Source organism: Rhinopithecus roxellana, chromosome 11, assembly GCF_007565055.1.
Source record: "Rhinopithecus roxellana isolate Shanxi Qingling chromosome 11, ASM756505v1, whole genome shotgun sequence".
Lineage (NCBI taxonomy): Eukaryota > Metazoa > Chordata > Mammalia > Primates > Cercopithecidae > Rhinopithecus > Rhinopithecus roxellana.
The window spans coordinates 20746978-20759579 of record NC_044559.1 but is presented as its reverse complement, the minus strand read 5'-3'; the positions used below and the strand labels follow the sequence as shown (position 1 = coordinate 20759579).

Sequence of the window (12602 nt, the reverse complement as noted above, 5' to 3'; positions counted from 1 at the left end):
GTGGGGATTTACTCCTTTTTTTGTCCTCCCTACCCTGCAGTGCAAAACTGATCAAATATTAAAAGTTGAAAGAGACTTCGAAGGCCATTTAGTTCAACTTCTCCTCCTAGGCAGGGCTTCCTCCACTGCTTTCCTCTCTCTGCACAGCATCTCTGATATGTTGTTATGTGGTGGCTCCCTTGCTCCCCAGCTCCCCACATTTTCTGGATCAAAGTTCAGGTAGGGATGGGAAGACATTTTCACTAGCAAAATACTGGCCACACAAGCCTGTTGTCATTTACGGCAATGACTTCAGAAATGTCTAATTAATTCATTTATCCAATTAGCCTCTTGCTCTCTGAAGTGCTTTTTCTTGGTTGCTGAGCAACTAGGACACACTTTGAACACATCCATGCTGCTGCTGAATGAACCAGGAGCTTTTTCCTTCACCCTGGCAGCCCTCACTCCTCTTTCTTCTTTTATTTTTCTGATGCACAGTAAAGAAGAACATCTCCATCATCCCCCAGCCTTCTTGCCTTCCCCTGGCCTCTCTGAATGTGCATGCTGCCTGCCTTAACACATTTCCAAAGGTAATTTTTATGCCAGGCATTTGTCATGGACAAGGAGAATGACAGGATATACGGGCACACAGAGATGCCTTTGTAAAATAATGAAATTATCTGGGCTCAGGCATGACTTGGGAAGAGCTCTGCTGGCTGTTGGGGGAGGTGGGATGACGGCTGGCTAAGGGTAGGCTCAGACGCCTTGGGGAAGAGGATGCAGTCTGTCTTGGGGTGACGTTGCATTAAGTGTAGCTTGACTAGGCAGCAGTTCCATCTGTCTTTACAGTGTGTCCTTCATGGGGGAATTGTCAGCCATCCCCAACCTGGAGTGCATTGTGAGTAATAAACAGGAGTGGGGCTTAAGGTGAAAATGAAAGGAAAAATATCAATCCAGGAGGGCAGCAAAGTGCCTTGAGGAATCATCCTTGAAGTGTAACACGTTTCTGTTTAAGGATGTAAAAATGCCACAGGCTGCTCCACTGAGTTAGAATTTTAGAGATGGACTTTGAGCTCAAACTTCCACCATTCTTCATTTTTGCAGATGAGAAAATCGAAGCTCGGGGAGGATAAACAGTTTGCTCAGTGTCTCATAGCCCCGCCCTGCTCATGTCACCACATTCCTCCCCTTAGATTTCATTAAGGGGTCCTTGTCCATAAAATTAGTCACTTGAGTTACCAAAACTTACTTTTAAAAATTTGACTTTATTTTGGAGTAGTTGAAGTTGGCAGTGAAGATTTGCAGCACTCAAGGATCTTGGCATCTATCTCCTCATTCACCTTGGCATGTGTGTGTTGTAGATGCTAGGGGCATGTGCTTGGGCCCAGTATTCAAATATGAATGAGGAAGGGTCCTGTGTCTTCAAAGAGCTTCCCCCACACATGTGGTGGAAGAGATGGACAGTAAAGGAGGAAGGAACTCCTTCTCAGAGACATTAAAGAAACATTCAGAGAAGAGGAGCGGGGCCATTTGCTGGGCCCAGATCTTACAGTGAAGGGGCTATGGGGATGGGATGGAGGTAGGTGAACATTCCTGGTCAAGGGGACAGCATGGGCCCAGTAAGGAGGCATGAGAGATGGTGGCATGTTTGGGGCCTGGAGCATGGCCTGGGAATAGAGCCTTCCAGCCGTCTGGCTTTTCTCTGATACATGGTGGATGGTTTGGTGCTGCCCACACTGGCTTCTGGAAGATACTGCCTCTTGCTCTCTGGAATAACAAGAAAGCACAGTTATCTCTATGCATGTGTTGGTATGAAAAAGCATATGTCAGGTTTCCTGGATGGAAATGACTTCCCTTTGAAGTTAGTTCATAAATAACGATGAAGGCCATAAAACTACACACATACTGCACACATTTAGCTACTCCTGTGGACTGTGCTCGCTGGGAGCAGAGCCTTCAGGAAAACCAGCTGCCCAGAGAAAGAATAAGGGACTATGCATTCTCTAAAGCACTGGCTCCCAGAGCCTCCTGTAGGACCAAGGGAGATCTTTTACGGAACAGGATCTATTCCATGGCACTCACAATTGTAGCAATCATTAAGTCACTCTGAAATTCCAAGAGATAGAGAAAAAAAGTGGCCTGTGACAATGATTGCCCTGACCAAGCCTTTCCAAGGCAGCAGATGCTTCTTTACTTCCAAACATTGCCCATGATGATCAAGTTCTTCCTCCAGCAGTGCAGCCACGTTTCCCTGGTGGCAGGCATTCCTTTTCCAAGGTTGGACTTGCTTTAAGAGGGCCCAGAGATGGCAAACAGCATTGTGCGGTGCTCCTTAGTATAAAATCTCCTCTGGGAATGTTCTTAACAAGGTGGTTTGAGTTTCTCTAGGAATTAAGCTGGGGTTGGCTGTTATTTTTCTGGTAAGACTTGTTACTCTAAAATGCATATGGGGCCAAAATCACAGTAGTCTGTCTGTGGAGCAATCAGACAGACGCACATGGCAATCTAAGGCTCTGGTAAGAAAGAGTCTGTGGGTTCTTATTCAATAAATATTTGATACATTGGGCTTTGATGGATATAGACACTGTCTCCTTGGGTTTTCCTAGACCAAAAGGTGAAGTCTCCGGTGGTCACTGCCTCTTGTTTGTTGCTTTGATTTCCTTTGACGAAAAACAATTCTCGTCTTGGTGAGGTCTATTAAATCTGTTCTTTTCCAGAATGGGGCTCGTAGTGCATGGTGGACAGAACTGGAACTTTCCCTCTGGTCGTTCCTTGCCATCCCCTGGGTGATTCGGTTTCCCATTTTCTGGGATGTGCTGATAGAGCTTGTCTCCCGCCCCCTCTTATATAAGGAGGCAGGGTACATCTAGTGCCAGATTTTATTCAACCCTGTAACAATCCCCCCTTTATGACATCACTGCTCATCACCATGGAAACATTTCCTCCAAGTCACAGAGACTGGATTGTGGCATCATAGCATCAGGCAGGAGGAGGAGAAGAGGATAGGGGAGAGGATTGAAACTGCCTGGAGGGATGAAATGCCAATAAAATAGGATGCAGTCACAGAAATAGGATTTTTCTGTCTGGATCCTTGAATGGAGAATCTAACCATGGGCCGCAGGAATAAACCTCATCTAGCATAAGGAGGAAGAGTTTTGTGGAATGTAGACCCGGGACCTTTTGTTCCTGTGCAGTATTTCTTCAGGGAAATGGAATAATTTTAATGAGAGCTATCCTGTATTTTGTTTAATTTTAGAGACAGGGTCTTGCTCTGTTGCCCAGACTAGAGTGCAGTGATGTGATCATAGCTCACTGTAACCTCAAACTCCTGGGCTCAAGTGAGACTCCTGCCTCAGTTTTCCAAGTAGCTGGGACTGTAGGTGCATGCCTCCATACCCAACTATTTTTAAAAATGTTTTATAGAGATGGGGTCTCACTGTGTTTCTCAGGCTGGTCTAGCCTGTATTTTATATGTATTTCTTATTTGATCCTCACAAAGTCTCTTTGGACTATTGGATCAGAGAGGTTAAATAACCTTCCTGAGGTAACACAGCTAGAAAATGGCAGAGCTGAAAAATTATTAGGGGCATAAGATGTAAACTGTGTTCTCATACAGCTTAGAGTTGAGAGAGGGAGGGAGAGAGAGAGAGAAAGAGAGGGAATGTTGGAGGCAATTATCAAGTTAATAACATATACATAGTTAAAATTTTAAAATTGTGGTAGGTATCATGAAGAGAACAGACATGATGCTTTCAGTGAGGAGCTACTGGAGTGTGCATGGGAACTACTTATGTTTGTATGTTACTAAATTTGGGACAAGACTCTGAACCTAGTCAGTGTGGACTTAGACATGCAAGGCACTGTGCTCACATATATACTGACTTTCCCAAGCTCACCTGCTGGGCCCCACAGCCAAGACCCTTCTCCTTAGCTGTTTTTCTCTGCCAATGCCTCATCTCCCTGCTTCTCCATTTGTCTTCTCCCTTCTCCTGAGATCTTCCTGCCCGCCCTCCTCCCCTGATCCTGTTTCTTCCTACTGATCTCTCATCTTCTCTTTCTCTAGACTACAAACTCCTCAAGAGAGAGAAAACCATTCCCCTGTTTTGTATCTTGGTTTACCCAAGGATCAGGCTCTAGCCTGATCTAGGTCTGCTTCTATGGTCTGCTACAGAAATAAATGAGCAATGTCCCTTTTTAAAGAAAAAAAAAATAATGACTACATTTTTCACAGTTAAAAAATATTGTCTGGTAGATTTTTCTTATCAAACGCTGGCTGATAAGTGAATGAACAAGTGAGCATTAAAAGGGAACAAAACCCCAGAGTAAATGGCCACTCCTGTGTAGTTCTTCAGCTTGTTTGCCATTGTTGTTTGCGTGGGTTCATTCTGATGGTGATTTCAAGTTGTATTCATGTGATCTAGCCACTTTTTCTCTTAATACAACTGGTCCTAGTCTGTAGGATGGTGTCAGTTAACTTAGTGCTTCACAGGGTTCTAAGAGCTGGGGGTGCTTTGCCATGGACCTCCTCTGGGAGCTGCTGTCCTGGTGCCCCATCTGGCAATAGATGGATGTAAGGAAGCATCATACTTTCCATTTGTGTCACCTTGCTGAGCTTTCCTTGATTCATCTGAGTTTCAGGAGTGTTTGCCACTTGAGTTCAAGGCCCCTTCATTGCACTCCCAGGATTTAAAGTGGACAAGTTGGTCTCAATTTGGTATCCAATGTCTGGGCTGCCTGACTCAGATGAGCAGTGGGAGGTCTGTAATTAGACTTTATTGCAACAGCCATGTGTGTGTGTGTGTGTGTGTGTGAGCGTGTGTGTGCATGCGCATGCATGCACACATACAGATCTTCATTAGTAAACTGTATTAAGTGCCTTTACTATCCAATCTTGTCCTTTCCAGGACCTACAGTAACTTGATCTGACTTCTAAGGAGGCCCTTCTGGACCTGCTTTATTGATTCTATCAGAACCATTTATGACGGGCACATCTAGAACTACTAAGTGCCTTTTTTCCCTCTTTTTCTTTTTTACGTGTTACATGGGGAGTGAATAGTGAATTAATTAAGATCACAGGCTTTGGAGTGAGAGAGACAAGAGTTTGATCCTGGTTTAGCCTCTTACTAGCTGTATGATCTTGGGCAAGTTACTTATATTCACTACATTTAAATGTCTTTATTTACAAAACAGGCATGAGTATATATTAGTACCTACTTCATAATGTTGATGTTCAGATTCAGTGAGATACACTTGTAATGTCTTACCATGATGTCTGTCTCATCAAAGTTAACTATGATTAAGTGGGCCAAATGTACCAGTTGCATATTCCCCCCCCCCAAATTATGCAAACACTTTTTGAACTCAGCATAAAGCTTGAACTATAGCCCAGATCATATCTAGACTTTCTCAAGTTTGAATTAGAGAGGTCAGAATAATTGGCATTTTAATTGTTCACCATTTACAGGCACCACAGGTGAAGGGAGTCTAGGAAGAATAACTCCTAGCTGGAACTAATTCCCGAGACCTTTGTCAGATATTAGAGATATTTTCCCAAGTGTGATTCTGACACTAGGACTGTTAAAGCAAATTAAAGAGGTGCAGTCCCCTTCCTCTGAGAGCAAAGAGTTATCTTCCAGAGGGGAAGTTCAGCTGGACGTGTGTCTGTGTTGATATGCACATACACTTCAGCAGAGAGAATTGTTAAGTACAAGCACTGCCACTCAAAAGTGGCTCTATGACTTTAGGAAGTCAATTCATCTTTCTGGGCCCCCAAATCTTAAGTATAGAAGGTGAAAGGGTAGTAGCCACTACATGCTTTTTCCCTCCAGCATGTTTATTGATATATAATATACATGTACTAGAGTGCACAGGTTTAAAACATTTATTATTTTTTATTTTGGCAAAATACACATAACGTAAAAGTTTACCATCTTAACCATTTTAAAGTGTATAGTTCAGTAGCATTAAGTACATTCATAATGTTGTATGAGCGTCACTGCCATTCATCTCCAGAACACTTTTCATCTTGCAAAACAAATTCTGTACCCGTTAAATATGCTACTTCCAGCCCCGACAACCACCATTCTACTTTGTGTCTCTATGATGTTGACTACTCTAGCTACCTTAATAAGTGGAATCATACAGCATTTGCCTTCGGAATATTTCACTTAGCATGATGTCCTCAAGGTTCATCCATGTTGTAATATGTGTCAGAATGTCCTCCCTTTTTAAAGCTGAATAATGTTCCATTGTATGTATTTACCGTGTTTTATTTATCCATTCGTCTGTTGATGAACGCTTGGGTTGCTTTCATATTTCAGCTATTGGGAATAATGTTGCTATGAACATGGGTATACGGTATACCATTATCTCTTTGAGACCGTGCTTTCACTTCTTTTGGGGAAATGCCTATAAGTGGAATTGCTATATTATATTGTAATTCTGTGTTTAGTTTTTTGAGGAACCATCGCTCTGTTTTCAACAGTAGCTGTACCAATAGAACACAAGTCTTCCGATTTCTCCATATCCTCACCAACACTTTCTGTTTTTTTTTTATAGTAGTCATCTGAATGGAAGTGAAGTAGTAGCTCATTGTAGTTTTTATTTTTATTTCTCTAATGATTAGTGATATTGAACATCTTTTCATGTGCTTATTGGTCATTTGTATATCTCCTTTGGAGAAATGTCTATTCAAGTCCTTTGCCCATTTTTGAAATTGGGTTGCTTGTTTTGTTGTCGAGTTTTGGGAGTTCTCTATATATTCTGCATGCCTTTATCAGATGTATGACTTGCAAATATTTTCTTCCATTCTGCGGGTTGCCTTTTTACTCTGCTGATGGCATCTTTTGATATATAAAATTTTTTAATTTTCATGAACTCCAATTTTTCTCTTTTCTTTTGTTGGCTATGCCTTTGGTATTGTATCTAAGAAATCCAATGTAGCGAAACTTTTCCCATAAATTTTCTTCTAACAGCTTTATAGTTTTAGGTCTTACATTTAGGTCTCTTATTCACTTTGAGTTAATTTTTATATATGGTGTTAGGTATTTAATTGTTTTCTATCAAGTTTTCTCAGCACCATTTATTGAAAAGACTGTCCTTTCCCCATTGAATGGTCTTGGCACCTTTGTCAAAAATCATTTGACCGTTTATATGAAGGTTTATTTCTGGGCTCTATTCTATTCTATTGGTTTATGTATCTGTCTTTATACTAGTGCCATACTGTTTTGATTACTGTAGCTTTGTAGTAAGATTTTATTCAGGAAGTATAAGTCTTCTTGATTTGTTTTGCTTTTTCAGGACTGTTTTAGCTATTCAGGCTCCCTTGAGATTCCATATGAATTTTAGGATGGGCCTTTCTATTTCTGTAAAAAACGTCTTTGGGATTTTGATGGAGATCACATTGAATCTGTAGATTGCTTTGGATAGTGTTGACATTTTGATGATATTAAGTCTCTCATTCATGAACATGGGGTGTTTCCATTTATTTATGTCTTTAATTTCTTTCAGCAGTATTTTATAATTTTCATTGACAACTTTTTTCTGTCCTTTGATAATCCTAAGTATTTTATTATTTTTACTGCTATTATATATGAAATTGTTTTCATAATTTTCTTTTCTGATTGTTCCTTGTTAATGTAAAGATATGCAACTGATTTTTGTCTGTATCCTGCTACTTTGCTGAATTTATTAGTTCCAATCTTTTTTTAAACTTTAGAGTGTTCTACACACTAGATCATATCATCTGTAAACAGAGATAATTTTACTTCTTTCTTTCCAATTTGGATGCCTTTTTTTTTTCCTTGCCTAATTGCTCTGGCTAGAACTTTCAGTACTGTGTTGAACAGTATTGGTAAAAGCCAGCTTCCTTGACTTGTTCCTGATCCTAGAGGAAAAGTTTTCAGTCTTTTATGATTGAGTATGATGTTAACTGTGGGTTTTTTTTTTTTTTTATATGGCTACTATTATGTTAAGGTACTTTCATTCTTTTACTTTTTTCTTTCTCTCTTCTCTTCTCTTCTCTTCTCTTTTCTTTTCTTTTCTTTTCTTGCCACAGAATCTTGTTCTGTTGCCCAGGCTGGAGTACAGTGGCACAATCTCAGCTCACTGCAACCTCCACCTTCCAGGTTCACGCAGTCCTCCTACCTCAGCCTCCCAAGTATCTGGGACTACTGGTGTGTGCCACCATGCTTGGCTAACTTAAATTTTTTTTTTTTTTTTTTTTTTTTTTTTTGGTAGAGATGAAGTGTTACTATATTGCCCAGGATCTTGAACTCCTGGGCTCAATTTTTCTGCCTCAGGCTCCCAAAGTGCTGGGATCACAGGTGTGAGCCACCATGCCTGGCTAAGGTAGTTTCCTTCTATTACTAGTTTGTTGAGTGTTTTTATTGTGAAAGGGGTGGTGGATTTTGTCAAATGCTTTTTCTGCATCAACTAAGATGATCATGTGTTTTTTTCTGTTTCATTCTGTTAATGTGGTATACTGGTCAATTTTCATATGTTGAACAATCCTTGTATTCCAGGAATAAATGCCACTTGTCATGGTGTATAATCCTGCTAATATGCTGCCAAATTTGGTTTACTAGTATTTTGTTGAGGATTTTTCCAGCTGTGTCAATAAGGGATACTGGTCTATAGTTTTCTTTCTTATAGTGTCTTTGACTGGCTTTGGTATCAGGGTAATTAATGCTGGCTTCATAAAATGAGTTAAAAAGCTTCCCCTCCTCTTCAGTTTTTTGGAAAAGTTGAAGAAGGATTAGTGATAATTCTTTAAATATTTGGTAGAATTCACTGGTGAAAACATCAGGTCCAGGGTTTTTATTTTTTGGAAGATTTTTGGCTACTTAATTTCCTTACTGTTATAGGTCTATTCTGATTATGCACTTCTTCATCACTTAGTGTTGGTAGGTTTTGTGTTTCTAGGAATTTGTCCATTTTTTCTAAGTTTTCCAATTTGTTGGCATACAATTGTTCATAGTACTCATTTATAGTCCTTTTTATTTCTGTAGAATCAATAGTAATGTTTCTAGTTTCATTTTTTGTTTTAGTGATTTGAGTTTCTTTTTTTCTTAGTCTAGCGAGGTAAAGGTTTGTCAATCTCATTGATCTTTTCAAATAACCAACTTTTGGTTTCATTGATTTTCTCTAGTGTTTTTCTATTCTCTGATCTCTGCTCTGACCTTTTTTTTTCCCTGTCTGCTAGCTTTGGGTTTAGTTTTCTTCTTTTTCTAGGTTCTTAAGTTAGGTATTGATATGAGATCTTTCTTGTTTTTTAATTGTAAGTGTTTAAAGCTATAAATTTCCCCCTTAGGACTGCTTTTGCTGGATCTCATAAGATTTGGTATTTTGTGTTTTTGTTTTCATTCATCTCTAAGTATTTTCTAATTTCTGTCTTGATTTTTTCTTTGCTGCATTGGTTGTTTAAGAGTGTGTTGTTTCATTTTCATTGTTGCTGAATAGAATGGTCTGTATATGTTTATATCCAAGTGGTTTATTGTATTAATTCTTTCATTTCCTTATATTTGGTCTAGTTGTTTTATCCATTTTTTTGAGGGTAACGTATTAAAATCTTCAACTGTTATTATGAAGCTATTTCTCCCTTCAATTTTGTAATGTTTTTGCTTGATACATTTTCATGGTCTGTCATTAAGCATTCATAATTGTTACGTTTTCCTGCTGTTTTGAACCTTTTATTAATGTATATTGTCCTTCTTTGTCTCTTGTTTGCAACATTTTTTGATTTAAAGTCTGTTTTGTTAGATATTAGTATAGTCACCTTTGTTCTCTTTTGGTTAATGTTTGCATGGAATTTTTTCTCATCTTTTCACTTTCAATGTATTTGAATGTTTGGATGTAAACTGAGTCTCTTATAGACAGCATATAATTGGATCATGTTTTTTAACAATCCATTCTTCTAATCTCTGTCTTTTGATTGGAGAATTTAGTCCATTTACATTTGTAGTTAATTACTGATAAGGAAGTACTTACTTCTGACATGTTGATATTTGTTTTCTATAAATGCCTTATAGCTTTTTTGCCCCCCATTTCCTGCATTACTATCTTCTTTTGTGTGTGTTTAGTTGATATTTTTTGTAGCAAAAACTGTAAATTTCTTTCTTATTTCCTTTCTCTCTCTCTCTCTCTCTCTCTCTCTCTGTGTATTTTTTGCTGTTGTTGTTTGTTCATTTGTTTTTGAGGCAGAGTCTCACTCTGTTGCCCAGGCTGGAGTGCAGTGGTGTGATCATAGCTCACTGCAGCCTTGAATTCCTGGGGACAAGTGATCTTCCTGCTTCAACCTCCCAGGTGCATGCCACCATGCCCAGCTAATTTTTAAAATTTTTTTTGGTAGAGACAGGGTCTTGCTATGTTGCCCAGGCTGATCTCAAATTCCTGGGCTCAAGCAGTCCTCCTGCCTTGGCCTCCTATAGTGTTGAGAGTACAGGCATGAGCCATTGCACCCAGTCTCCTTTTGTATATATTCTATAGTTAGTTTCTTTGTGGTTACCATAGGGATTATATTTAACATCTTAAAGTTATAACAACTCACTTAAATTTGTACCAGCCTAACTTCAATAACATAAAAAACTCTGCTCCTTTAACAGCTCTATCTTCACCCCTTTTGGTTGGTGATGCCATAATTGCATCTTTATACATTGTGTGCCCAAAAGTGTAAATTAATAATTCTTTGAAATACGTTAGCTAGCTAGCACACATTTTCAGTGTCCATTTCAATGAAGCTTCAACACATGATTACACTGATGTTACTACCCAAACAAGATCAAGACATAGACCAGTTATAGCACCCCAGAAAGCTCCTTTATGTTTGCTATAGACCAGTAGTCTCTCCCCCTGGGAGTAATCAATGTTTTTACTTCTATTAAGTTTTGCCTGTTCTTGAAAATCATATAAATGGAATAACATAGCATGGTAGATGGCCACTACCATCTAATGTGGTTCTAACAGCCTTTGCCTTCTAATATTCATATCCTTGTACAATCTCCTCCCCTGGGGTGTGGACTAGACTCAATAACTTGCTTGTAGTGAATAGTATTCAGCAAAAGTGATGAGTTATCACTTCTGAGATTAGGTTACAAAAGACTTTGGCTTTCATTTTGATTTTGCGGTCTCTGGCTCTCCTCATTTGCTCTGATGAAAAGCCTTTGTGTTTTTAGCAACCTTATTGGCATCAACCAATGAAAAATTAAGACCCTTGGCCCTACATCCACAGTGAGTGAGTTTGGAAGCAAATCTTCCCTCAGTTGAGCCTTGAGATTACTGTAGCCTGGCTGACATCTTTCGTAATTGCCTTGTGAAAAATTGTGAGCTGGAGGACCCAGGTAAGATGTGCTTGCATTCTTGACCCACAAAAATTGTGAGACAATAAATATCTGTTGTTTTAAACTGTTCAGTTTTGGAATAATTTGTTACACAGCAACAGATAGCTAATATGTATAATCTTTGTCTTCTCTTTTGTGTTAAGATTTTTCTTTTCAGTTAACATTATGTCTGTGAGATTTATCCCTGTGGATATATATAACTTTACATTGTTCTTTTTATTTCTCCATAGTATAGAAATACACCCAAATTATCTATCTATTCTGTAATTCATGGACATCTGACTTGTTTCCAATTTTTGGCTATGTGAACATTCCTGTGCATTTTTTGGACATACATACTCATTTCTTTGGTGTATATACCCAAGGATAGACTAGCTGGGTCATAAAGTAGATTTTAGTAGACAACACAAAGTAATTTTCCAGAGTGGTTGTACCGATTCTACTCCTTCCAGCAATGGATGATACTTCTAATCATTTCACTTCCTTGCCAACGCCTATTTTTTTTTTTAATGTTTTTCATTTTAGTCATTCTGTTGGCTATGGTGATATATCTCATTGTGGTTTTTAATTCGATTACTGAGGATGTTGAGCATTTTTCATATGCTAATGGCCATTTGGATATATTCTTTAGTAAAATGCCTGTTCAAGTATTTTGTCCATTTTATATTGCATTGTCTATTTTTAAGTTAGATTTTGTAAGTTCCTTATTTTCTGGACTTCTTTGTCAGATGTATTTATTGTAGATATCTTCTTATAGTCTGTCCTTAATTTTAATGAAATACAATTGAGTATTTTTTTCTTTTAAAGTTACAAAATCTTTGCCTATTCCAAGGTCAGGGAGATAGTCTCCTATGTTTTATTCTGGAAGTTTTATTGTTTTAATGTTCACATTTAGGCCCATGATTCTTCCAGAATTTGTTTTATGTGTTGAGTGTCTGATGTGACTAAGGGGGCCAATTTCATTTTCTTTTCTCATATAGAACTCCAAATGGCCCATCAACATTTGTTGGAAAGATGTCTTTGTTGCAAACCAGGCATCTTACTTGTGTGTCCATTTGTGAACTTTCTCTTTGGTTCCATTGGTCTATTTTCCTATCCTAACACCAACACCACACTGTATTAATACTGTAGCTTTATAATCAATCTTATTATTTGGTAATCTAAGTTTGCCAGTCTTATCTTTTTTTTCTTCATGGTTGTCTTGGCTCTTTTGGACAGTTTATGTTTTCATAAACATTTTAGAATTACTTGCCAATTTCCACAAAAAAATCCTGCTAGAATTTTAGG

The 12602-nt window shown here is 38.5% G+C and overlaps 1 protein-coding gene and 1 long non-coding RNA gene across 2 annotated transcripts in view; one reads left to right on the top strand and one right to left on the bottom strand.

Annotated features, from left to right (window-relative positions):
* The window catches only part of SORCS3 (sortilin related VPS10 domain containing receptor 3), a 621477-nt gene that overhangs the window by 22280 nt on the left and 586595 nt on the right, over positions 1-12602 (top strand). The gene's annotated exons all lie outside the window — the stretch shown is intronic.
* LOC104663463 lies at positions 1225-2828 on the bottom strand. The gene is made up of 2 exons (XR_748141.1): positions 2062-2828; positions 1225-1746 (listed from the first exon to the last, which is right to left on the bottom strand). It is a non-coding gene; the product is annotated as an uncharacterized LOC104663463 (long non-coding RNA).